Consider the following 27,535-nt stretch of genomic DNA (forward strand, 5'->3'; position numbering starts at 1 on the left):
GTAAAGGAAAAAGCTCAAGAAATGTGATACTCCCACCATCCAACCAATCTGCAGGCCATTGCTCCGAACACCATCTTCCATTCCAGTACAGGCCAAAACCAGCACTGCCTGCAGCATCCGAAAACATCTGCACATCCCTCTGAAAATCCACATTTTTGACCAATGGCACACCATTAAAGGAAGTGAGAAGAAATGCCCACATCCGCAGGTCTTCTTTTTTTTTTTTTTTTTTTTTTTTAGTCCTCATCTGCCTTCCCTTTTAGGCGGATAATGCCACCCACCGTGCACGGCATTGCTGACGTGATGCGTTTTATTGGTGGGAGAGATATATAGACACCAAAAATATGGGGTACTTTCTTTTTACTCCAACCAGGTATATTTCAACCTGCCGGACCTTACTCCAATCTGTCCTGGGCCCTGGTCCAAAAGAGTTAAATGGCATAATCATCGGACCCGGGGGAAAAAAAAAAAACCCGGATCATCTCCAGTTGGACAAAAGGTCCCAGAACGCCAGGTTTCTCTTGCCGACAGATCTTTTTAAATCACTTTTGGATGTCTCGTATAAAGATGTTAGCCATGAACAATGTAAAGGAGGTGTCTTCTTTACCCATTGTATGCAAATCTGTCTTCTTGCTAATAGAATTGCGTAGAAGAGAAATGATTTCTCCTTACCGATGATGTTGTCTTCCATCCCAAAGATGACCAATGGGAGAGTTATTGAGAGGGATGTCTTTAGTATGGAGTTTAGAGTGCTTTTCACGTCTATCCAGAATTTTGCTATATTCGGACATTCTAGGAACATGTGTATATCACATGCATCCGCTAAATTACATTTGTTACATTTCTTATCCGGTTGGTATTTTGAAAGTTTTCGTGGTGTTAAATATGCCCGATGTGCCGTGAAGATATGATTTCTTACTAGCCATGAGGGCTTTACGATTTTGCGTAATAATTCAAAGGAGCTTATCCACCTCTCCTCGCATGGAAGCCCTATGTCTGCCCCCCATATCTCGTCCGGGAGTTGAAACTCCCCTTCGCTTTCCTCCAGCAAGAGCCAATACCATTTGGCTACTTCTCTTCCCCCAGTTGGTCGTTCCACCATTTGTCGTTCTGTTTCACTTATCTTCCCGATATTACCATCTGTACGGGTTTCAGATCTTGCCCAACTGTCCAGTTGAATGTATTTAAACCTAGAAAGCCCCGGGCCAACTAGATCATATAGCTCATCCCAAGTTATCAGTTTTTTTTCTTTAAATAATTGGCCCCATTTGATGATGCCTGCTTGTTGTAATATAGTGGACAATTTGTCTCTAAGACATGGGGGTAAACCGGGAGAGTCCCAAATTGGGGAATAGTTTGAATAGTAAGATAAGCCCAGTTTTTTTCTGATGTTTAGCCAGTTTTTGGCCCATGAGTATAATATTTTCAGTTTGATGTTTTTGAAAAATGTCTGACTTCCATATTTAAACATAAAGCCATCTGCTGCTAAGTTCGTCCCCCTTAGCATGGCCCCGTACATGGATGTATTAGGAAGATTGGATGGCATTTTGAGGAGCATTCTAGAATAGGACATCTGAAAGGCCCATGAATAGTACATTAGGTCCGGCAATGCAAGGCCCCCTTTTTCTCTCCTTCTTCTAAGCTTCTTCCATGCTATTCTTGTGGTCTTATAGTTCCATATAAAAGAGTTGATTTCTCTTTGGCATTTTTCCATCCATCGTTTTTGTTTCCATAGCAATTGGGATAGTGTTAAATACAAAGGTGAATTTTGGGAGAATGCACATTTTAATTAGATTTACCCTTCCAGTTATCGAGAGAGGCAGATGTGTCCAAGATTTCATAAGTCTTTTGCTTTCACTAAGTATTCTTTCCAAGTTAGTTTGTGCAAGGGTGCCCACATCTTGGGTTATTTTGATTCCCAGATACCGCATTGAGGATGAGATGTTTATCCCAACATCTAAGTTGGGTAGATTCCATGCCATGATCTCGCTCTTGCTCGAATTTATGTCATAGCCCGAGACATGGCCGAATTCTTCAGCCCGCTGTATTACCACTGGGAATGCCCTGCCTGGATCGGATGTGAACACTAAAATATCATCTGCATATAATGCGATCCGTCTTTCCCACTCTCCGAAACAAAAAGATGGAATGTTTGCCTCTTCCCTTAACACCTGGGCAAAAGGCTCGATGTACAGATCAAATAAGAGAGGGGAAAGCGGGCAGCCCTGCCTTGTTCCACGTGTGATGTTAAATGCTTCAGTCAGGGACCCGTTAATCAGCAACCTAGCAGATGGTGCACTATATAGCTGCTTTATGGTTCTGCAGAACACTTCCCCACAATTACATTTTTTTAAGACGTCATTTAGGTAGAGCCAATTGACTCTATCAAACGGTTGTATGACATAATATCGACAGACAGAATATCTACATACAAAAATATCGACACAAAAATATCGAAATCAAAAATATCGGAGTCATATCTTCATAAAGGTAAATACAAAAATATCGAAAAATTAATATCGTAGTACAAAAATATCGAAATTAAAAATATCGTTTTTTTAAATGTATTAATAATAATGTAAACATAATGTTAAAATACATATAATTTAACAAATATTAAATAAAAACATTAAAACATAATTAAAAAATACATATACATTTAAAATAAATTAAAAACATAATAATTTAATGTAATTTTATTTTTTTTAATTTCATTTAATTGATTTAAATTAAATTTAAATTTATTTTATTTTTACCCTGTACGCCTGTACCCCAAAAACCCAAAACTGACCCTGAACCCTAAAAATACCCCTGTACCCCAAAAACCCAAAACTGACCCTGAACCCTAAAAATACCCCTTTACCCAAAAACTGAAAACTGACCCTGAACCCTAAAAATGCCCCTTTACCCAAGAACTGAAAACTGACCCTGAACCCTAAAAATACCCCTTTACCCAAAAACTGAAAACTGACCCTGGACCCTAAAAATACCCCTTTACCCAAAAACTGAAAACTGACCCTGAACCCTAAAAATACCCCTTTACCCAAAAACTGAAAACTGACCCTGAACCCTAAAAATACCCCTTTACCCAAAAACTGAAAACTGACCCTGAACCCTAAAAATACCCCTTTACCCAAAAACTGAAAACTGACCCTGAACCCTAAAAATACCCCTTTACCCAAAAACTGAAAACTGACCCTGAACCCTAAAAATACCCCTTTACCCAAAAACTGAAAACTGACCCTGAACCCCAAAAATACCCCTTTACCCAAGAACTGAAAACTGACCCTGAACCCTAAAAATACCCCTTTACCCAAAAACTGAAAACTGACCCTGAACCCTAAAAATACCCCTTTACCCAAAAACTGAAAACTGACCCTGAACCCTAAAAATACCCCTTTACCCAAAAACTGAAAACTGACCCTGAACCCTAAAAATACCCCTTTACCCAAAAACTGAAAACTGACCCTGAACCCTAAAAATACCCCTTTACCCAAAAACTGAAAACTGACCCTGAACCCTAAAAATACCCCTTTACCCAAAAACTGAAAACTGACCCTGAACCCCAAAAATATCCCTTTACCCAAGAACTGAAAACTGACCCTGAACCCTAAAAATACCCCTTTACCCAAAACTGAAAACTGACCCTGAACCCTAAAAATACCCCTTTACCCAAAAACTGAAAACTGACCCTGAACCCTAAAAATACCCCTTTACCCAAAAACTGAAAACTGTCCCTGAACCCCAAAAATACCCCTTTACCCAAGAACTGAAAACTGACCCTGAACCCTAAAAATACCCCTTTACCCAAAAACTGAAAACTGACCCTGAACCCCAAAAATACCCCTTTACCCAAGAACTGAAAATTGACCCTGAACCCTAAAAATACTCCTTTACCCAAAATTAATTAACATTATTTAATTACCAATTAATTATTAATTAACAATAACAATAAAGTAAATATATTAGCACATTAGCTATAATTAATTTAATTTACTAATTAATATTAATTGTTCCCAAATAATTAATTAACAATAACAAAAAATTATATATATTAAAAAAGTACTCTAATTAATGTAATTAACTAATTAATATTAATTAATTACCAATTAATTATTAATTAAAAATATGTACAAAATTATATTAATTAATTAACTAATTAATATTAATTAATTACCAATTAATTATTAATTAAAAATATTTACAAACATATATTAATTAATTAATTATTATTAAATTACTTCCCACCCTATTCCCCTATAAACCCACAACCCGCTCTAATACTAAAACGCAAAATGTTAACAAAATTACTAATTTTCAAACATACATTTCTAAACATATTTAGCAAACATATAAACAACAAAATAAAATACATAACACTAAACAACAAAATTTCGATACTACTAACATACATACCTTAATCTCGATATTCTGTCTGTCGATATTATGGCACATCGATATACTATACCATCGATATTAAAACATCGATATTATTGTATATCGATATTTTAATTTCGATATTTTGTCTGACTACCCTATCAAACGCCTTAGTTGCGTCTAGGGTCAAAGTGGCCAAGGGCAAAGAGAAAGCAGTGGCGATATCTATAGCCCCAATTAGCTCCCACGTTAGCTCAGCTAGTTGTCGCCCCTTTATAAACCCTTTCTGATCATGATGGATTACAGTAGCAATAACGCTAGCCAATCTTGTGGCAATTATAGTTGTAAAAATGTTATAATCGTTGTTAAGTAACGATATTGGCCTGTATGACCCGCACTCTAATGGGGATTTCCCTGGTTTTGGAATGAGAACTATTGTGGCCTCACCCCAAGACTTAGGGATTGGCTGTTCTTCCATTAAAATGCCGTTGAAGAGTTCAGTTAGTACCGGTGTAATGATGTTCTCCAAGGCTCTATAGATTTCTCCCGGCAACCCATCCGGACCTGCAGCCTTCCCTTTCTTGGTTTGACTAATGGCTTTTTTCACCTCCTCTTCTGTAATGTCTGACTCTAGAGATTTGGTCTGGATTGATGAGAGAGTAGGAAGTGTAATGGCATCTAGCCATCTGTCTCTTGCGTTTTGGTCGTTGGGGAGATCCTCTTTGTAGATATCCTGAAAAAACTCAAGAAACGCGCTCCCTATCTCAAGACTGGTAGTTCTTGTATCTAACTCACCATCTATCTTTATTTCCCTGATGTAATTTGATGCTTTGTCAGATTTAATTTTCCAGGCCAGAATTTTCCCTGCGCTTTCTCCAAACTCAAATTGAGAAGTTTTACTTGCTTCCCACCTCTTATTTATTCTCTCCTGCAGAGTGTTCTCTAATTCGCCTTTCAATTTAGCCAGTTTTTCTTGCTCTTCAGTTGTTATTGACGGCAAGACCATTTTTAACTCTAAAGTTTTCATATCTTGTTCTAATCTATTTATCTTATCGAAATATGTCTTCTTCCTGTAGGAGGCTCTATTAGTAATTTGTCCTCACAAAAAAGCTTTGTATGTCTCCCAAACAACTGTTGGGTTTGCAGAGTTTTTGTTTATTTCAAAAAAAGTTATAGATTCTTTTACTAGGAAGCTGACTTCTTCTTCCTCAAGCAGGAGTGTCCTATCAAAGGACCATGAAGGGTGTTTGGCTGTAGTGTCAGACTTAAGAGAGAATTCTAGCGCCGAATGGTCTGATAGATATGAAGGTAAATAATCTATCGATTCGAGATTATCTTTTAGGCAGTAACTGAAGAAGGCGTAATCTATTCTGGATTTATGTTTAAACCGGCTGTTCCTGTAAGACACCCCCAGTTTATTGCCCACTCTTTCTCTCCAACAATCTGCCAGACCCAGATTTGTCATTATTATTTTAAGTGTTTCTCTAGATTTGATATTAATCCTTGTTGATTTATCTAATTTGGGATTTAGGACTATATTAAAGTCTCCCATCCAGATTATTGGCTCCTGCACAGTTATTAGTTGGTTCCTTATTGCGTTTAGATGTGATGGATCGTCCGTGTTTGGGCCATAATAGCCCACCAAGGTTCTTATCTGGCCATCAAGCGAAGCTCTTACTATTAGCCATCTCCCTGTATGGTCCTCCCTACAATCTAGTATTTCTGCTTTTGCAGATTTTTAAAAAATGAGCACTACCCCTCTTATGTTAGCGTTGTGGTCTGTGGTGCAGATTTTGTCAATCCACCTATGTTTTTTTAGTAAAGTGATTGCCTCTGTTCTAAGAAGGTGTGTTTCCTGCAACGCTATGACCTGCGCCCGTGAGTCTCTCAAGTATTGTAGTATGCGCTCGCGTCTCCCTCTCACGTGCAGAACATTCACGTTCCAGGACAAAAATGTAATACTTGTCATGTAGTAGCTTCTCTCCCAATCACCTTTTCTCTTTTGCAATTTATGTGGAAATTTCTTAACCCTGGCATTTGTAGAAGCTGTAAAAGTTGAGTAGTTAAAACAACAAAACGGGAGCACAGATGAGGATTTTTTTTTGCTAATCTACCACCACCCCCCCCTACCCTTACCCCGGGAAACCCCCCCTTATTTATTCTGGCTTGATCTTTAGCCAGATTGACGCCTGTCCACAGCCCATCCATGAGCCACAACTGCTACCTAGTTGACCAAAAATTATGCTAATCTATGAGCGGGTAGAAAATGATCGAACAAAAAATACCAACTTTATCAAACTGTATTTAGTTGATTGCGGGCAGGAGCTATATGTTATTTTTATGTTCCTTTTTTTTCCCCCTATCTTTGTTTTTTGTTTATTTTCCTTCTTTTTTGTTTTTTTTGGGGGTACTCTTCTTTATTTTGTCTCCACTAGTTTTTTTTTTTTTTTTTTTGTGGGTTGGTTTCCCGGTATATTACCGAAGTATGTCTATATACTAAGTGAAGTTTTGTATATATATATATATATTATTTTTTTTGTTTTATGCTATCGCTTCCACCTATGTGATCATTCCCCCTTTTCTTTGTTTTTTTTCCCCATTTATTTTATTTTATTTGTTTAACCCTTATTTTAGGTTCTCCAATCTTTCTCAAGAAGATCCAACTATCTTATCTACATTGATATCTAGTTTTATTTGATTACTTTTATTTCTATTTCCTCCTACGTCTTGTGATAGTGAGCCTGGTCATGGGCTTGAGCTTGAGCGTGATCTCGGATGGAATCTAACAGCTCATCTGCATCCTGTATGGTACGAACGTTTTGCATCTTATTATTGTACATGATGCAAAGAAATGCAGGAAATCTCATCTGCACTGTGGCCCCGTATGACCTGAATCTTTCCATACGCTGACCCAGTTGCCACTGCCTGTCCAGTGTGGTTTTTGAAAGGTCAGAGCGGATCTCAAAAGAAAAGTCAGGGCCTTTTATTGTGCCAGCTTTCAGAGCTAAATTTAGTATTTTCTCTTTAAGAGCATACGTCAAGAAACTAATTAGAACTTTTCTAGGTTTAGTCCTTGCAGGGTTCAAGCGAAAGGGATCTCTATGTATCCGCTGAATGTCTTTATTGAGATCTTCGACCGTTTCCTCCAGATTAAGTGTTTCCTTTAATAGTTTTATTATAAATCCCTTGAGATCTCCGCTCTCTTTCCCCTCCGGAATCTTTAACAATCGAATGTTATTACGTCTTGAAAAGTTCTCCAAAACTTCTATTCGTTCCCTCATATTTTTGCCATCTCTTTGGAGGCTATGTATTTTTGACCTGGCACACTCCAAGTTAGTGGTTAGAGATCCTACAGAGCTTTCTAGAGTCTCCGTCCTTTCAAAAAGGCCATCGACCTTATGCCCTAGTTCCTCGCAAGTAGCTCTTATTTCATTTTGATTTAATTTGGAAACTGCAAATTCTTGCCTGATCTCTTCTCGTATTGTTGCGATGGAGGAGACTATAGCCTCGAGCGATTTTCCGAAACCAAGAGCTGTATTTTGTTCGGCCCCCCCTCCAGCTGATGCGCCCAAGGGCAGTTCCTCTAAAGATACTGCACTGTGAGTGCCCTTCTCTGTTAGGTTTTTTGAGACTGCCGGTGTGAGAGAGGTGTCTGGAGCTTCGGGCCCATCCCCCACATTTGATGGCGCAGCGACTGAAATTGATAGTGAATCAGGCTTGCCCTGCGGTTGCATATTGCTGTCCATAGCAATTGCTGCCATATCTTGCGTGATCTGCGTGATCTGCAACACTTGGGGTAAGGCTCTAAAATAAGAGCGTAGTGATGGAGTTATATCCCCTGGGGCTTTTAAGCTTTTGCTCTTAGGTTTACTCTTAGGTTTACTCTTATTCTTGTTTTTTTGCTGTTTTTTACTTGTGTCTATCGCTAATTCAGATTTTTTTTTTTAGCTCCTGTGCTTTCCTGTGAACCACCTCCCAGGTGCAGCCTGGGCCCTGTAGTTCGTTTTCTAAGGTTCTTGCCTTACTTCTTGTTACTCTCCCTTGTAACTCCCTGTAAGAATCGTCGTTACAGGCACTATTCACAACCCCCTTAGCATCAATTGATTCCACCTTACTTGTTTGAGCGTCGATGTCGCCTTGAACCTCCAGCTCGGCCAGCTCTCTCTCAGCCCCCACTGCTCTCTCAACGTCCAGCGCCTTATGGACCGTCCTGTGTGTCTCCCTTCTCACAGTCGGGTTGCTCTGATATTTCCTGCTCCGCCCACCGCTCACCACCACCGTGTGCACTGTGCGCACCCTCCGTGCTGCAGCTGCACGACTGTGTCTGATTTCCGCAGCAGCACGCCCCCAACATAAACGAGAGGCAGGGAACGGCTGAACAAATTTTTCCGGTAGGCACATCCACAAGGAGACAAAACAAGCTTGTAAAAACGGGAAAACACCAAGAAGAGTACTAAGTCAGCACATCAGCCCGTCAATCTTGTAGCTCTCGATGCAGACAGGACACAGCTAAAAAGCCGGGAAATACCGGCAAACTAGTAAGGCTCCGCTCCGCTCCGTTTTCCGACCCCAAGCGCGAAACCCTCAGTGCGAGCCTCACTCCTCGCTGGTAGGCAGGTCACAGGCAGGTAAACGGGAAGGGCTCCGCCCCGCTCCTCGCTGGCTCTCCGAGCACAAAACGCACCAGAAAGCTGCCGAAAAGCGCAGGAGAAAACCCCAAAAAGCTCCTGAGATGCTCCTGGGAAAGCCGACATTGCAGGCTCCGGACCGGCTGCTCACAGAGGCGTGCGCACCGCTCTAGCCTGCGGCCGCCATGTTTCCCCCTCCGCAGGTCTTCTTTGACACCTGCTGAGAGTCGTACACGATGGTGAGGCAAATGCTGCCCAGAAAGAACCCTGCCCAATCTTCTACAAAAAGTTCTTCCTGCTCTCAACACCCTGCACGCAAAGTTACGGTGCCCCAGTAAAACTTGAATGTCTTTCACCTTCACTTTCTGTTTTGACAACATAGCACTCAACAAATCCAACATCTTCAGTTTCTTATCCTCCGGCAAGCGAGCCCGCATTGCCCCTGAATCAATTTCAATGCCCAGGAATGACAATACTGTGGCAGGACCCATTGTTTTCTCAGGAGCCAAAGGCACACCCAAATCCTCCATGAGCCCATGGAAAGTGTCCAGAGCTGCCTGGCACTCCGCGGAGCCCGGGGAACCAACAAAAAAGAAATCATCTAAATAGTGTGTTACCAGTACATGACCAGAGTGGTGGGTGAAATGCCACTGTAAAAAAGTGCTGAAACATTCAAATAGAGCACATGAAATGGAGCAACCCAGCAGCAATGTTTTGTCCACGTACCATTTCCCTTCAAAATGGATGCCCAGAAGACTCCAATCATCTGGATGGACTGGAAGCAGCCAAAAAGCAGACTTAATGTCACACTTAGCCATCTCTGCAGTTGCGCCCGCGGTCACAACAAGTGACATGGCCACGTCAACTGAGGAATATGATACCGAAGCATCCTCCTCAGCAATGAAATCATTTACAGAAGACCCCTCCGGCCATGACAAATGTTGAATAAGTCTGAACTGCCCTTGCTCTTTTTTAGGCACCACTCCAATGGGTGAAATTATCAAATCATGGATCGGCCAGTCATGAAAAGGGCCTGCCGTCCGTCCTTCACGCACTTCTTTACTCAGTTTCTCTCTCACCACCGCACTGTGTTCAGATGCAGACTTCAGGTTGTCTGCCCAATGCCTCTGCCTTGGCCCCAAATAGCCCAAACGAAAACCAAATTGAAAACCTTCCAAAAGTTTTTGTTTCACACCTTCATCCTCATAATCCCGGAGGGCCCGTTGTATTTGTGGCCGCTTAACCGGTGTATGAGCCCTTGGGCCCAGAACTTTGCGCTCCTCTACCTCCCTGACCCTCTTGAAACTGCTGAGCTGATCCTGAAACACCTGTACCTGTCTGACTCCCTTGTTGTCCACCTGGCGGTTTGGGACCCCAACATTTAAACAGAGGGTGTCGCCTACCGCAGCTTGAGCATTCATGCCTATATCTACAGTATTCCCTAACACACGACCCCTTATTAAAGTCCCAGCAGGCACCATTTCCTGACTGTGCACTTGAACTGCTTCCCACCCCACCCCGGGTGGGCTAGGCCTGAAAGGGCCGATAGATTAAAGGCAAACCGCTAGCTGTAAAAATAGTTTTGCCCCCCGAGGCTGCCCCCAACGTATGCTGCCAGAGATCAGTATCCAACTCCCCCCACTTTGCCTCTGGATCCCATGCCATCCGAGCCCTAAATTCTTCATCATATTGGGCCCAAGCATACCCCCCTCCAGTAAGCTGCGCCTTCCTGATCACATCCATATATTTAAATATAGAAACGCTGCGCTCTGAAAATTTCTCACAGTAAACGCTTGCATAAATCAGAAAAGCTGCCGTCCAATTCTCAATAGTCAGTGGAACTTTTGGGCGTTTTGCCAACTCATAGTCCTCCTCCTTAGAACCTTCCTTGGACCTGACCTCGCGATGAAGGAGCTTCAGTATCTCCACATACTCACCCTTCCAAATGCGCTCCTTTGTTGCCAACATTAAGTAAGCGCCCAAAGTTTTAGTAACTCCCTTATAGGGCAGCTTTTTAATCTTCAACTCTTTGCTGGCCAGAGACTCCTTAACTTCCCCTGCAACATCAGTGTTTGTACCACTTTCAACTTTACCCCCTGACTATCCAATATTGTCATCAGTGCCCACACCTGTGTCTTTCACAAACCTTCCTTTCAACAATCTGCCCTACTCAGCTCCCCCAACCCCTTCCACCTCTATTCCCACAGACACCATTGTAGGTTTGGCCCGTGAAACTGCCTTCTCACCTGACTCTAAAGACACAGCCCTTGTGGATTCCGCCCGTGGCGCCAAAAAATCCAACATGGTCTGTCCTCGAGGAGCCCTGACTGATGGGCCGCGCTCTCGTCTGTCCCTTGACGGCCGTGCCACTGTCAGAACCTGAAAAACACTATGAGACACATGAGAGGGCTCCCCCCCTGCCACCTCTCGCAATTCCCCTTCCTCCGGACTATCCTCATCATAGTCCAAATCCACAGGCTCCATCTCCGGAAGCCCAACATTTGCAAAAGCCACACATCGGGTCTTACCCAACCCGTCATTAGCAACATTACGCTTGAATTGATTAGAAGGTCCTCCTGGAGGGGGAGCAGACTGTACACACCTGTACCTCCCCCCATGCTGACTCTGTAGCTCCATAGTCGACGGTAAGGTGGACCACCTAGACCTGCTATTCGTTGGGGCCAGCGAAGTCGCGCTAGACTTTCGTGCACTGACCGCGACGGGCTCCCTCGGTGGAACAGAGAGGGCCGCGCTAGGTTCTCTCCTCACTTCACCTCGGCGAAACTGGGCTGAACCACGCCCTACCGAGTCCGGACTGCCGCCCCACTCCACCTCCTGAAAAGAAAAAGTTTGGACTGGTGTGCTGGGATCCCTAGTAAAAACACCTGCCCCAGTCGCGAGCCGCTGTGAAACAGGCGCACTAACTGGCCTTCCTTGCAACCTATCCAAAGAACAAACCTTAGCTGTATTCCTCATAGGCGCACCCCTCATAGGTGAATCACCTACCATTTCCTCATCATCACTCCAAACCAAACTTGTTGCCGCCATCTCAGAGAAAGAGCCCCTGCCCAACATCATCTCCGCCACCCCTTGCTCCACACCTTCCCTCGGTACCACACCCCTATCAATGCACACACTCCCAAAGCGCTCCCAACCAGACGGACGAACCTCCAAAGGTCTGCCACACACACCCTCCGACCAGCGAGGAACCATATCTGAAGACCCCCTCACTGTAACACCACCAACATGCCCCAAATCCCCACCATAATGGGAAATTGCACAAGTAACCACATTTCCAACATTAGTCTCTGGTACACTCTGCAAGGCCTGAGACGACAAACCTGCCATGACCCTCACCCATATCAGGCCCAAACCCCCTGCTGACACCCCCTTCACCCATCTGAGCCCACTCCCCCTCCCCCCTCGAGCTCCCTAAAACAGACAAAACCTCCTCATGCTCCGACGGAGGCCCAGAGAACAACAATGGACTGTGGACAAAATCTTCCCCTGCCTATGCACCCTCCCCAGCTGCCACATCCGTATCCCCATATGCAGCTTGACCAACCAAATGCATCGCCTCACCAAAAACTCCCACGTTTAAAATCCTTCCAGACCTCACACTCCCAACCTGCTGAACAGAATGCACCGGACCATGAATCCTTCTGGAAAGGAATGCACCTCCCCGCCCTCATCCCAGCCACCCCTCCTCTCTCCCAAAGCAATTGAGCCTCTGCGAGAACCACGCCGCGAAGCACTCGCTCCTAACCCCTCACGAAGCTCGAGCGCCGACATAGAAACAGAGCGCTTCCTGCTCTTCATACGAGCTCCGCGACCCCCAGCGGCCGCAGGGGAAACCTCAAAACCGCCTGTATGCGCAATGACACAGGCGCCTTCAGACGAGCGCCCGACCAACGGGGACACTGCCGCGACCTCCGCCCCTGAAAACGGAGGGTCGCGCAAAGCTCCAGAAGCGTCCCCCCCCACACGCGCCTTGCCAGACGGGGCCGACTTCCGAGTACGGGAGCGGCCCCACTCACTTACCCCATGTGCACAACACTTTCTAGGCGAAGAACAAGCTGCAACAGCCGCAGCCCCACCAGCAGAGGCCTGACGCGAAGGACGCGCAGGTCCCCCTCCGATCACCAGGTCCATCCTGCCCGCCTCCGACAAAAGACGCAGAGCCTCCAGCACCCTATGGTCCTCCATGATAACAGTGAGTATTGAATTAAATGAACACTCTAACACTAATAAAACTAGCGCTAAAAGATTAATCAAGCCTCTACACACAAAAATTGCTAGCTAACCTCCCAGCCACCAGGTCACCAAACCTAAAATGGTGGCTGGGAGGCGGGGACAAGGAGATTTATAGGTTGGGCTGCAAAAACCTACTAGGCAGCAGCCCAACCAGGATTCCAGAATGTTCTGCTGTCAAGAACCCAACCCCCCCCGCAGCCCTCCCAAATCGCCCGGGGGGGGGGGGGAACCTCCCTGCGGTCGGCTGCCCCCCCAAGCCCCCCCTGTGAACCACGAGGGTAAAAAATTAAGAAGAAAGTAGTAGGTCGTTGATATTGTACGCTTTTTAAAGAACTTTTCCATCGGCACACAGAAATAGACTCAACAAAAGGCCCTTCCGAAATGTGTGGATGGTGTAAACTTCTGTTTATTTATTGATTGGAATGCAACCCACACCCCGTTCGTAATCAGGACCTTTATGTGGAATGTGTGATGGATATTCAAAAAGTACACTGGCCACGTCATCGCAAGTAGGCTCCACAGCTGTACAGTATACCAAGCAGAGGAGATGCTAAGATAATAGGCATTAGAGGGCTGAAGGTTTTATTGCAGATTTCGAACCCTAGCCTGCGAGTTTGCAACACAACCCGAAGGGTCCAGCACGCTCCAGATCTGTTCCAGACTGAACCAACTGAGAGGCAGAGTTACAAGCCCATTGCGCCTCCTTGCACTGACATTGCATCACTTTTTTTGGTGCAAACAATGCAGCCAATTAACAACGTGGCGCATCTATGGAGATACGTCACATTGTAAAGCCCCGAGTCACATTATACCTGCGTCAGGTATAATGTATGCAGGGTGGGCGTTCCCACGTAAAAAGCCATGTAGAACTGATGCAGTGAGATTTACATTTCACTGCGTCACTCTATGCCCTCACTGGGTCAAAATCCCTACTCCTGCTCAGACCAGGCGTAAGGAATGACGCAGGGCTTTTTGAATGGGACTCACCCATCTTTTGTGGTGCATTGCTGGACTTGCGTCACTTTCATGAGCAACTCCAGCAATGCGTCACTTTTGGGCCAGAAGATGCACCAGAATTTCTGACGCATCTGTTAATCCTTGCGCCATCGAGCACTGTATTGTAAATTCAGCGTATCCATGGTGGACATTTTCCGCTGGCGTAAAGAAACTGACGCATCTATGCAGATGCGTCAGATCCTTGTTAATCTGCCCCTTGAACTCTCCAGCTTCCAGCCCTACACTAAAGTCTTTTTGCCCCATAATTGGTATCTATTTACTTCAACCACGACATGATACAATCTCTGAGCCACAATTATATGAATTTTAACAAATGAAAATTGTAAATATAAACTATTTTATAGTATACTTTTACACGGCATGACTTAAATAGCAACCTTCCATGTTGGTTAAAATGTCTATAACACTAACAAGCAATGGCAAAGCCAATAGGTCTCGACATAGCAAGCTAAAATATTTTTATTTTTTACTGCAAGCATATGCCACATGCTTGCAATAAAATATTCAAGCTTGAACAAGATAACCAAAGAATTTCATTTTAATATGATAGTTTAGGTGATATATAAATTGCAGGTGTGCATATAGGAATTATAGTATCCTTTTCAGTTTAATTGCACATCACATGAAAAATTTGATTCTGAGTGGTGCAAAGAATATGTACTTGTGGCTTTGAACTATTGTAACTCGAACAGTTAATGCACAATGATGACTAAAAATACAAAAAGCATAGGAATTGAAAGAATAAAGCATTGGCCCATCACAAATCCTCATACCTCCCTGCCAGCTATACAAACCAGACTCAGTAGCTATGAGAGGGTGGCAGGCTTTAAGGTCAATCTTTCAAAATCTTTCTTACTTAACCAGTCAGGAGATGGCGACAATTACAGCTGCCTCACCCTTCAGGTGCGTTCAAAAAGAAATATCCTATCTTGTTATGAAAATTACCCCCAAACTAACTGACCTGTAACAAGCTAATTTACCCCCTTGCAATGACAACTGAAATTAGATTTCTTTTAAATGGGGGTCTGCTTATGCCACCTGGGTTGGTCGCATAAATACAATCAATTTATATCTATTTCAGGGTCTACCAATCACAATTGACAGGGAATTCTTCGTGGAGCTAAGGGCTATGATAATGAAATTTATCTGGCAGGCACGCAGTGCCGGTTTATCCCTACAGTTGTTGACAAGGCCGCGACTAACAGGGGGACTTTCCCTTCCAGACTTCCCTCTCTATTACAGAGCAACCCAGCTCTGAGTCATTGTTGAATGGTCCCTTAAAGCCTCAGACAAACACTGGCTTTATATGGACCGAATGATGGTGGATAGAACCATATGGGACCTCCTATGGAAGCCGAAACAGGATAGACCAAGAAATGCCTACCTTAGCATTCCCACAGCTACCACCCTCAAGGTGTGGGATATTACCATCAAAACACTATCTCTGACGACTTTCCCTTCCCCTTACATACCTATCCATTTCAATCCTGCATTCCCACCAGCCTTGTGGGGGCCCTTTTGATAGATGGAGGGAGGGAGGCTGTCTAATGTTCTCAGACTTGTTTGTAAGAGGGGAACTACGCTCCCTTGAAAATTGCTCTTCCACTTTTAAACTATTGGGTGTAGCAGCCCCGGATGCATCTTTCAGCAACCAGGGAGCTGCTCCCTATAGAGAAATGTGTGCAAGCTGAGGAAATGGCTAAGAGCTGCATCTTGTTTCTTTATTCAACCCTCTTCACAGTGGGCCCTACTCCTCTCCCGCGACATGCAGCTTTCTGAAAATCCACCTCGCATATCCCCATAACAGAGAAACAATGGAGCACTCAATCAATCAATCAATAAAACTTTATTCGGTTTTTGGAGCACTCTCTATAATGATATCTCTAACTATAATCGATCCATCTTTCTAGGGGAAACCCAGTACAAGATTATGTAGATTGCTTATTGCACCGTAAAAAACTACACACTTTCTTTCTGAACACAACAGACAGATGTTGGTGGGGTTGTTGGGATGCTGGGAGACTTCCTCCATATATGGTGGGACTGACCCTCTATTCAACCTTTTTGAATGGAAATTCTGTCTCAGATAAAAGAGATACTAGGATACCCATATCAGACTTTCCAGAGCGGGTCTTGCTGGGGCTGCGTGACCCTAGTCTAAAGCATCAAACCCTACGAGATCGCTCCATCATGTAGTTGTGTTTGGGGGCAGCTAAAATGGCAGTAACAGCAGCATGGAAGACACTGGACGCGCCCTCTATCTCCCAGTGGCATTCCCAGATGTGGCGGGTGCTGGCCCTTGAATGCATGACTGACAATATGACCGACTCACAGAGAGGTTTTGAAGACATTCGGAGCCTATTGGTAAGGTACCTTTTGGAGGGTCTGCCCCTCCTCGCCAGTGGTCCCCGACTGCCGGCTCTTCATCTTTTCCAGACTTAGCTAACATTGATCTTGCAGTGGACCCACCAGATGCACTGGGGATTACTCATCCTGTGTCCTCCCCTGGAGCCGTGGGGTCCCCACCCTCCCAATTTAGGATTTTGACTACTCCTCACTCTCACCAGTCATCACTAGACATTGCTGGCTCTCTCTTGTAATGCAGAGGTGCAACCAGGGACACATAGTGTTCTAGATATACACTGCTTGAAAGTGGGTGAAGTTGTACCCGGTTATACTAATGTTTGAGCTGAGAACTTGTGGACAAGATGTGTGTTGTCGCTAGCTACCTGAAGATCCTGACTTGAGGCCAGGTTAAGCTGAGCCTTACAAGTTGTTAATTTTGGAAAATGCAATAAAGAGATTTTGACAAAAAAATTTAAATTGGCTCATCAGGCTTGGAAGTGGAGAAAATGTTGCAAACACAATAAGATGATGGATAGAGTGCTGAATTGTTTCAGACACTCGCCCTCAGTTACAGATCCATCATCATTCTTCTGCTCACTAAGCCACCCCAGTTTGGATCAAACCATATGCAAATCAGTCTTGACCCTCTTCCTCAGGGAACAGTCTAGTCCAAACTGCCAGGCCAGGTCCTCCTTGGAACGGAAACAAGCATCCTGGGAATGGTTCCGGGGTTACGCCCCTCATCAGCTAGGCTGGTTCAGAATCCGACACCAGCTATATTTTACAGCACTTTAAATTAAATGAATTGCATGGCCTATTGCGAGCCTAATGTTTGAGAAATGTGATAATGATTTACACCCTAGTTTCCACCCATAACACAGGAGGGTTTCTATCAATATATACTTGCACTTCAGGTGAATTTCACCTCGTCAAACATTTATGTGGCAAATAAAATGGTTCAAGTTAATTTCATTTGGCTAATTAGGGGAGAGGAAGGGGCATTAATTCTAGAAATGTCTTACTTTGATGCAATGTTGGAACAGTGTGCCTGCCCACATTTACAAGGCCACGTAAAGTCACCCTACGTGAGTTTTTATGGCATTGAAAATTTGGGCCCCTTTCACGCATTACTCTGTGTGAAAGGGGCGTTCCATTGGTGCTGCTGTGGGTATTCCCACGCAACATCTATGGAACCTGACTCAGACCCAGACTTACAAACTTTTGTGAAGCTGGCAGTGCATCAGAATCCTACGCCTACCCAAGGGAGGCATAGGAGTGGCACAACAAGGAGAACCACTTTTATTTTTCCTTGATTTTTCCTCTTTCTATATGTGCTCCATCACCATAGAAAGAGGGAAAGGGCATCATTGATTGTTTTTGCACAGGAAGATTTCCCTTCCTACACCAAAACAATCATCCCATCAACGCAGACACACTTGGAATATGACGCAAGAGTGCCTGCGCTGGTGCATGGCAGTCAGTTTAAGGGTAAAGCACAGGGTAAAGCACAGGGATGCATTGTATTGTTGTGTATACAATGCATCCATGTGCTTTTAAAATGACACAGCTTGGCACAGCAAAACAGCTTGCAGAGCAACACTATGTTATTTTTTGTAAATGATGCCCCAGGTTTGAGCCCTGGAGCTGTCAAAATTACTTAACCTCATGCTTAAAAAGACTGAGTCTGACTTTGTATAATGTTCTTATATGAAGGGTTTAAATGCCCTTGGGTAAATTTCACGGTATATAAAAAAAACTGCAAAAGGAGAAAAAGTTAACCCAGGTCTTCCATACATATTTTTTGCACATTAGAAGCATTTCACCTCTCTACAAACTTAGGGGCATATGTACAAGAAAATCACGCAGTGCTGTGGCAAATTTTGCAGCACTGCACCACTTCAAACACCCAGGGATGCACCATATTTACTAGAACAAAGTGCACCACTATATTTTCCCTTACCCTAGGGCTAAAAATAGCTGCCTGGCACAAAAACAGACACCCTTGCGCCATAGTGATACAATCAATAATGGGGATTTGCTACTTCTATGTGTGCTGCAGAATGCACATATAAGTAGCAAATCACCATTATTTAATGATTGCTTTTGTGCAGGAGGGGACACCTTGCTGCACATAAACAAACATTACTGACATTTTGCTCTTTCTGTGTGTGCTGCAGAATGTTGCACACATAGACAAAGCAAAAACGAGGAGATATAAAAGTATTTATCCTCGTTTCCCCAATCTAATGCCTGCATTTGCATGGTGTTAGTTTTTGGTGCTGCCTCAGATTTACAGATCCTTGCAGTGTCAAAAAGTAATGGGTGTTGCAGCGGATCACACACAACAACACCCATAGCACAACCCATTCACCCTAATACCCGCGTGAAAGGGTAACTGTAGGAAAGTAGGGTCTGCTTTCATGGTCACCCCCAGTTTTTGCTGGTGTCAGTATGTTTGTTTGAATATTCTGACTGGGATTTTGCTAATCAGGACCCCGGCCATTGTGCTTCCTCCCTAAGTTTGAGTTGGTAAGTACATTTGTACCTCCACCATTGGCTACTGGTGAACCTCTATAAGTCCTTAGTATATGGGACTGATGTACCCAGGGCATAGGTCCATCAGGGGTCTTTCCTGGGCTGCAGCATGTATTGTGCCACCCATGAGAGACCACTCATACTATGACTACAGGCCTGCATTTGCAGCCTGTTTAAGCTGATGCTAGCATCACTTACAACAGATATTGGTTTTCTCATATCTGAGGTCACTACACTTAAAACTTATAAGTCATCCCTTAGGCAGACCTTTCAATCCTAAAGGCAAGTTGCTGAGTTAAAAGTGTGTGGGTGGCCCTGCATGAGCAGGACATCCCTACAAATGCTGCAGTCAATTCTCCAGGCTTCGTAAGTGCGGTCAGCCATTTTGATACATATAGTGGCCATCCATCATTATGCGATGGGTAACTATATAGAGGTTGTGCCAAACCTGGGCATGTTTGCTATCAAACATGTTGGAATCATACCCCAACCCGGTTACCGGTGTTGGATGTATGACTCCATGCACGGGGGGGTGGGTACCTCCGAGAATCCCAAGTACTCCCAGGAACAGCATTTCAGGGTCTGCTAACAAGCTAGTGCTTCTGCCGCCGACCACAGACATGATTGTGCCCTCCTGCTGCTGAGCTGAGCTCAAGCAGGGGAATGTAGAACAATAGGTTTCCTGTCACAGGGAGGTGTGACCACCTCCCAGACAGGGCATAGTGCCAGATGTATGTAGATAGCATTTTGCGATTCCCTAATTGCGAATCACAAGGATTGTATGAATGTGTATAGTACACCTTTTGCAATTCCTAGGGGATCACCAATTACCTACCTCTTAATGAGGTAGGTTGCAATTTGTGACCCTCTAGGAATAGCAAAAATCACGGGGATGGTGGCCTGCTGAGATCAGCAGACCACCATGAGCATGATTGCTTTTCAATAAAGCAATCTTTTTTATTTGTAAAGAATGAAATGAAATGATGAAATGATTACGCTCTTGTATAGCGCACGACTACCCGTAGGCATCTCGGCGCTTGCTTAGGGAACCCGTCCTGGTATTCCCCTGTGAGATACCCTGGCAGGGTGTCCACAAGGTGAAAGCCAGGCATCCTGCCGCGAGGGGCCGTAGTGGAGATTAAGCAAGCTATTGCCCAGAGTCGCAGAGTGTGACCCCGTGAGTTGAGTAGGCACCGGAACGAGAATTATCGAGTCCGTGGAATTTTTGAGCCCGAGACCCGCCGAGGCGGGAAATCGAACCCTGGTCCACGGCTGATCTCAGCTTCCAGGTCTGCTGCCTCTAACCACTGAGCCACGCTTCTCCACAGCAGACAGCTTTCCTTAAATGAAAATGAGACGCTTTACATATTGAAAAATGAAAAGTTTTCTTTAAATTTTTTAAGAGCCGGGACCACCGCCTGCTCTTTAAAATGGTTTTACAAACATCCACAAAGGAGGAGGGGTCCCTCTTCAAGTGGTGGTAAAATGCAAATGTTTTGCATCTGCAATTACGGTCACAAAACATTCATACATACCTATGCGATTCGGTATTAGGAAGAGACGCCCTAAACACGCCCTTTCCAAATACCGAATCGCAAAATTAGGTTTGCTGTGTCGGAAAAGCAATTTTTGCATTCGCAAATGGGCAGATTCTGCTAATCTACCCATTTGCAATTGCAAAAATGCTTGAGACTTCTGCCCTTTAGTGTATTTGGCTGTGGTGGGGCGCTTGCCAATGCCATCAGACTGCTTTGAAGGGCACATTTTGTGCCCTCCTTGCATACTCCAGTTTGGGCCAGTTCAGGGAACCCTTGGCTCCAGCTCTGGTGTGAAACCGGACAAAGGACATGGGAGTATCCTCCCCTCTGTCCAGCCCCACCTCTGGGAGGGACCCCTGAATAGTCTTAATGCCTTTCTTAGGATATAAAAAAGGGCTTACCTGTGAGTGAGTCCTCAGATTTGTCATGGGCCAAGACTCAAGCCTGAAACCACATCACTTTTAGACTGTCTGGACACTTGGACTTTGCCTGGAACCAAGACTGGATGTATGACGTTACAACGCATACTTTTACAATGCCTACTGTTACATCTCAAGTTTTACAACGCATACCATTACAACGCATAATGCTTTTGGGCGCTGGATAGTGAATAGTTTCATTTACTATTCCAACTCCAGTCCCCGTGGATAGTAGGGAAGGTGTTGGATAGTACATTAAACCTATTCCCTATCCTAGAGCGCCCCCCAGCGTAGTTCGTTGTAAAAGTTTCGTTGTAAAGGCTGTATACCACCGAGACTGCATCAAGGAAGACTCCTGCTGCTGCTGGTTTTGCTGTTCTGCAATTTTCCTTCATCGTCTATGTCTGTCCCTTGGAACTTGCTGATCCCAACGTTGCTCCTTCATCTTTTTCCATGCCTGTTGCTGCTGCCAAGGCCTGTTGGTGTGCAAGCCGGACACTGACCCCCTGGTTCTCGACTTCCAATATGGGACAGCTCGTGCATGGCTCCTGGTCTTCCTCAGCATCTACTGGTCCTCACAGGTGCAGCAACCAGGTCACCGTCATCCCTCTTGCATCTTTCAACATCAGTGGGCATTGCTCTTCTGTGCCTCCTGGTCACCTCCAAGTGGCATAGACTCTGTCCCCTCTGCTTGCTGGTTCTTCTCTTCAAGAATCCACCCTTGGATTCCATCGCACTCTTGCACAGCCTTTGCAAGCAGCATCTTTTGTGAAGTCCTCCTTTGTGGTCTACAGCGGTATCTGACATCACTTCACGCCTATGCACCCGGCTTCCCTGGTGTAGGTATCCTGGTTCCTGGGATATCAACGGGTGGGGTGACTCTCCAGCCTTCTGTCTTCCATGGGGTTTCTACAGGGTTCACTGGGAAGGGCCCTTCTCCTTCAAAACTGCAACTGCAACTTTTTTTTTACTTCTATTGAGTACGCAGCTGTGTTTCCACTCTGCACCCAGCCTCTGTGGGGTTTCTGGGTATTGATCTTGGGCGGTTCCTTGTGTCACCAGCTCTTCTGAGTCTTCTGGTCCATGTCCCAACTTGGGCCACAGTTCACATTCCACTTTTTTAGTATATGGTTTGGTCCCCCCCGCCCCAGGAGACCACTGTGTATTGTGCTTACTTACCTCTTGCAATTGAAGTATTATTGTGTATTTGTGTTGATATCTCTGTGTAGGAGATATTCCAATAACTTTGTGAGTATTTTGTAATAAATAGACATATTTTCATAACTACACTGTGTGGTTCTTTTATTTTTAACCTACACTACATGATTAGATCTGGTAAAACAAGTTGCTTAACACTCCTTCTGGATAAGCCTGAAGGCTGTTCTCCGCAGCTACCACTTAGAGAGCTTTCTAAGGTTGTCTAAGACGATTAAAAACACCATAAGGAGTGTGTTGATTAGTGCCAGGTGTTTCACTTAAATAAGTGTGCATCATATACTAAGCCAGCCTCCTACAGTACCATATTTACAAAGCGGCATTAAGCCATACCAAATGTCTTAACACTGCTTTGTAAATATGGTGCAGGGCATTGCACCACCTGAATGTAAAAAAAAGTGACATTCCGGTGGTGCAATCTGCTTGTACATATGCCACTAAGAAAGGCCTGACAAAGATACCATAAACCTACTTGAATCTCCTATTTCTGAGTGACTGTTTTTTGCACAAGTGAAAAGTGAATCATGGTTTCCCAACATGTATGTCTGCACATAAGAACACATGAGAGTCACTCCAGCTCTCTCTATACAGATTTATGAACCACAAAGCTCTTACATCTATTGAGTCTCCTTAGGTCCTCATTATGGCCACCCCCACATTTACATAATAATGGAGAAACATGATAAAACCATAGGATGACAAGCAGTAATATTTCCATACATTCTTAGCGAATAAAATTAGACTTAATGGATAATTACAAGGAAAATTAAGATTCTGAATTATCAGATGGATTTTACTCTCATACATACCTGCAATCGTATTGGTGTTTTTGAAGAAAGACAGTAAAAAAAGAGTCAGTTCAAGAAGTATGACAACATACACATCATGTAATTCATTTGTAAGGCATGCGTCAAACACTATGGGTCTGATTTTGAATTTGGGGGATTTGTCCTCTTTAAACAGTGTTAGAAATTTGGTTTCTGGTTGGCAAAGGTATGCACCCTGTCAAAGCAGGAGCTGCAGTCCTAGTCAGGGTAAGTGTAGTACACACTACTAAAAGTTTACCTGTGCTCACCCTCTACACCAAACACTCACATCCACCGACCCATAGCTACATTTGGCACTACTTAACGGAGCAGGACTCACAGCAGAGGATCCTGAGTTTTAGTAGCAAGATGCAGGTGAAGTCTTTGATATCCCTGAGACTTCAGTAACAGGAGACACGACCAAATAAGCCCTTGGAGAACCTCTAGATGCAGGATGAAGAGAGTAAAGTCCAGCCCTCTCACTCTGAAGCAAGAAGCAGAAGGCCAACACAGCAAAGCAATCAGGAAAGTGGCAGTCCCTCCTGGCAGCACAACAGCGCTATTTCCTGGTACAATGTGCTAAGTGCTGAAGTGTTCTGAGTATATGGTGTCAGAGATCCAGTACCGATGCCCATTTTAGCATTTGAAATAGGGATACCTCAAAGAAAGGTCTTTGTAGTGCCCAAGACCCTGCACTTTCCTGCCCTAGCTCCAGACACTCTAAAGGGTTATATGCAGCTGTTTGTGTGGGGACAGGCACAGCCTTATTCAGGTGCAAGTATCAGCTCCTCCCTCTCACCCTTTCTCAGGAAGACATATCAACCCGGTGATGGGCCATCAGGATATGCAGGGCAAACCTCAGCTCCCTTTGTGTGTGACTGTCTAGAGGGAGTTCACAGAGCCCAGCTGACATCCAACCCAGACATGTGTTCTAGGGACTGACAGTCGCACAGGGTGGCTAAAGTAAGAAAATGCCAACTTTCCATAAGTGCTGTGGCAACAAATGATGGACGAAATGCTGAACAAATCAAACCTTCAACTTCAGTGAAGAGATCTGTGTTAAATCCATCTTTCCTTTGCTCACTACACCACCCTAGTTTGGACCCAGCCATATGCAAATCAGTCTTGACCCTGCTCCTCATGGGAACAGTCCAGCCTAGACTGCCAAGCCGGTTACTCCCTGGACTAGAAACAAGCATCCTGCAACTGGTTTTGGGGTATCACCCCCATCAGCCAGGCTAGCTTTAACCTAGTAGCAGAGCAAGCAAGGGACCCATGTCTAGGCATACCCATCCCACGTAGGGAGAAAATGCTGTTGGATTCCGACATATTTCTAGGTTCACAAACTGTTGTAAATCTGGAAATGCGTCAGGTTCCATGGATGTTATGTGGGAACATCCACAGTAACACCCATAGAATGCCCCTTTCAGGCAGAGTTATGCGTGAAAGGGAAACATATTTACAAGGGGGAAACAACCTTTAGAACGCAGTCATTACGTCGCACTACCTTTACAACGCAGTTATTACAACGCAACATCCTTGACATTGCATGCCATTAAAACGCAGCCAATACATCACATGTCACTATAACGCATGTCATTACAATGCATGTCACTACAATGCATGCCATTACAACGCAATATAAGGTAAGTAATGGGGAATAATAATTGTTACCCCTACACTGTCCAACACTTACCCTACTGTTGCACTCACTGGAGTGGGAATAGTAATTTTTATCCCTACACTATCCAACACTTACCCTACTGTACCCCTAAAAGTAGTATGCGTTGTAATGGAATGCGTTGTAAATGTAGTTTCTAAAAATGCGTTGTAATGGCATGCGATGTAAAATCATGCGTTGTAAAGGATGTTGCGATGTAAACACTGCGTTGTAAAGGCATGTGTTGTAAATGTTTGCATTTTAATGTCATACATTCTATACAAGGTCATGAAAAGTCATGCAGGGTGACTTTACAAGGTCTAGTAAAAATAAGGGGAAGCCCATTGCGCTGCCAGTGCATCAATAATAGTGATGCACCGGCTGCGCAATTGGCTTGTAAATAAGCTCCTCAGATTTTATCTCAATGTAAGGAGTTAAACCATTCAGCCCAAGTTCAACTGTAGGACCATTCAGCAGAGCTGGCCTCAAAGTGCAAAGATAATGTTATATTAAATGAGACCATACTCTTCACCGTACCAGAAGAACTGTCCTTTGGAATAAACTACCAAACATACTTCGTATTGTCAGCAGTGAAAAATAATTTAAGAAAGGAGCAAATACATCTCTGTTATTCATAACTATAGGTATTTTACCTAGTACGATGATGTTGGGACGGTAATACCCCCTGCATGGTAAACAGGCATGTAACACTGCCCTGAGTGACCCAACTGTAAATGAAACTGGTATACTGACTGTTCTTTGGCTCTGCTAATCTAGATGTCCATGATAGTTCTGAGGTCCAGCACCTAGTCTGTCTGTGACCTGGATGGATACAACAAGTGTCCTCTAGCTTGACATGAGACTACTGTCTTGGTACTGGGTAGTTAACATAAACTGATGGCAGGGTACTGTTTTGTATTATAGAACTGAACAGACATTTTACTCTGGTTCCTATAGGCCATATCCATGTCTATGTGGCAGTAGACTATTGCGCTGATATTCTGTTTACGTGTAGAGTGCATGTGTTTCACATGTAGAAGGTAGAAGTACTGCATGTTGTTGCAATTGTACAGCTGCTAAGATCAGAGAGATCCATTTTAGATTGTTCCTGGTTCTACATAGCAAAAGATGAACATTGGAATACAGCTTCCTCAGACAAAGGACATCTATTGCAAGCATTCCTGAAGATGAAGGGAAGGAATTCCCATAGGCACTAAAATGTGGGAGGTTGGAGCCAGGGCTGCGTTAGAAATTTTATGAGGACCTTCTAGCTCAGGATCGCTGATTAGTCTTTCCTGAGCACCACCTTTTGTTGGTTAATGGTAGCAGTGTCGGTTCCTCCGCTAAGGTGGAAAGGTGTTGCCCAATGCTTTTAGCAGTGGAAATGAAGGAAAAATAAAATGATAATAAATGGACATTGTTAGAAATGGGGGTCTCTACTTGGCAGAGGTAGGTACCTTTGTCCAAGTAGGGACGCTTCTTCCAAGTCAGGATAAGGGGGATACCCTTCTAAAATAACCCCTGCTTACCCCCTTGGTAGCCTGGCACGAGCAGACAGGCTTATCTCAGAGGCAATGTGCTAAGCATTTGTGAACACATACAGTAATGCAGTGAAAACAGTATAAATGGACACCACACCAGTTTAGAAAAATAGGTAAACTTTATCAAAACTAAAACAAGATCAAAACGACAAAATCCACAATACAGTAATAAAATATGACTTTCAAATGGTAGAAATAGTTCAGTTCAAAGCAAATTGCAGATGCAACACTTTTCACACAAAGTACCTTGGATGTGTCATACACACAAGCAAAAAAGGTCACAGGGAAGGTGATGCGTCAGTTCCTTTCACTCAGGGAAGGTGATGCATCGGTTCTGTGCTCCAGGCTATTTGATGCGTCGGTTTCTTACTGCTGCGCAGGGAAGGTGATGCGTCGGTTCCTTATCAGAGAGGAGGTGATGCGTTGGTTTCTTACTGCGTGGGGAGGTGATGAGTCAGTTTCTGACTGTGTCCCCCACTGATGCGACAGACATGGCTCCTCGATGCGATACGACGATCCAGGAAGATGCGTGGGTGCTTGCAGCCGCACAGCAGTGCTTGCATTGGAATTGGTGCAGTGATCTCCGGCTTCGGAGACCGGTGCATTTGATGCGGCGTTATGTGATTTCTCAAGCCGTGGGCAGGCGCTGCGCCAATATCTTCAGCGATGCATCTGAAACCGGTACGGATGCTTTGTGCTTCTCGTCATTGCATTGCTTTTCCAGCTCCCACAGACAGATCAACCTCCAGAAGCCCAGAACTGTAACAGGCACCTCTTGGCAGGTCGGAACTCCCAGCAAGGATTTTCTGGGGAGCTGGTGGTGAAGTATTTGTGTCCCTGAGACTTCAGAACAGGAGGCAAGCTCTTCTTCAAGCCCATGGAGATCTTTCCTCAAGCAGGGGACACAGCACACAGCAAAGTCCTTTTCCTTTCCTTGGCAGAAAGTAGCCACTGCAGGCCAACCCAAGACAGCAAACAGTACAGGGGCAGGATTCCTCCTCAGTTTCTCCAGCTCTTCTCCTTGGCAAAGGTTCCTCTTGATTTCCCAGACGTAATCTAAAAGTCTGGGGTCTGAGCCCCTTTTTTTATAATCCAAAACCCTTTGTTCTCTGCGGCAGAGAAGCTTCCTGGCATGAGGTGGAGACAGCATTGTCCTTGGCAGACTTGGCCCATTCTCTCCCTACTGTGAATGCAGCCCA

The sequence above is a fragment of the Lissotriton helveticus genome, chromosome 6 (genome assembly GCF_964261635.1).
Source record: "Lissotriton helveticus chromosome 6, aLisHel1.1, whole genome shotgun sequence".
Taxonomy (NCBI): domain Eukaryota; kingdom Metazoa; phylum Chordata; class Amphibia; order Caudata; family Salamandridae; genus Lissotriton; species Lissotriton helveticus.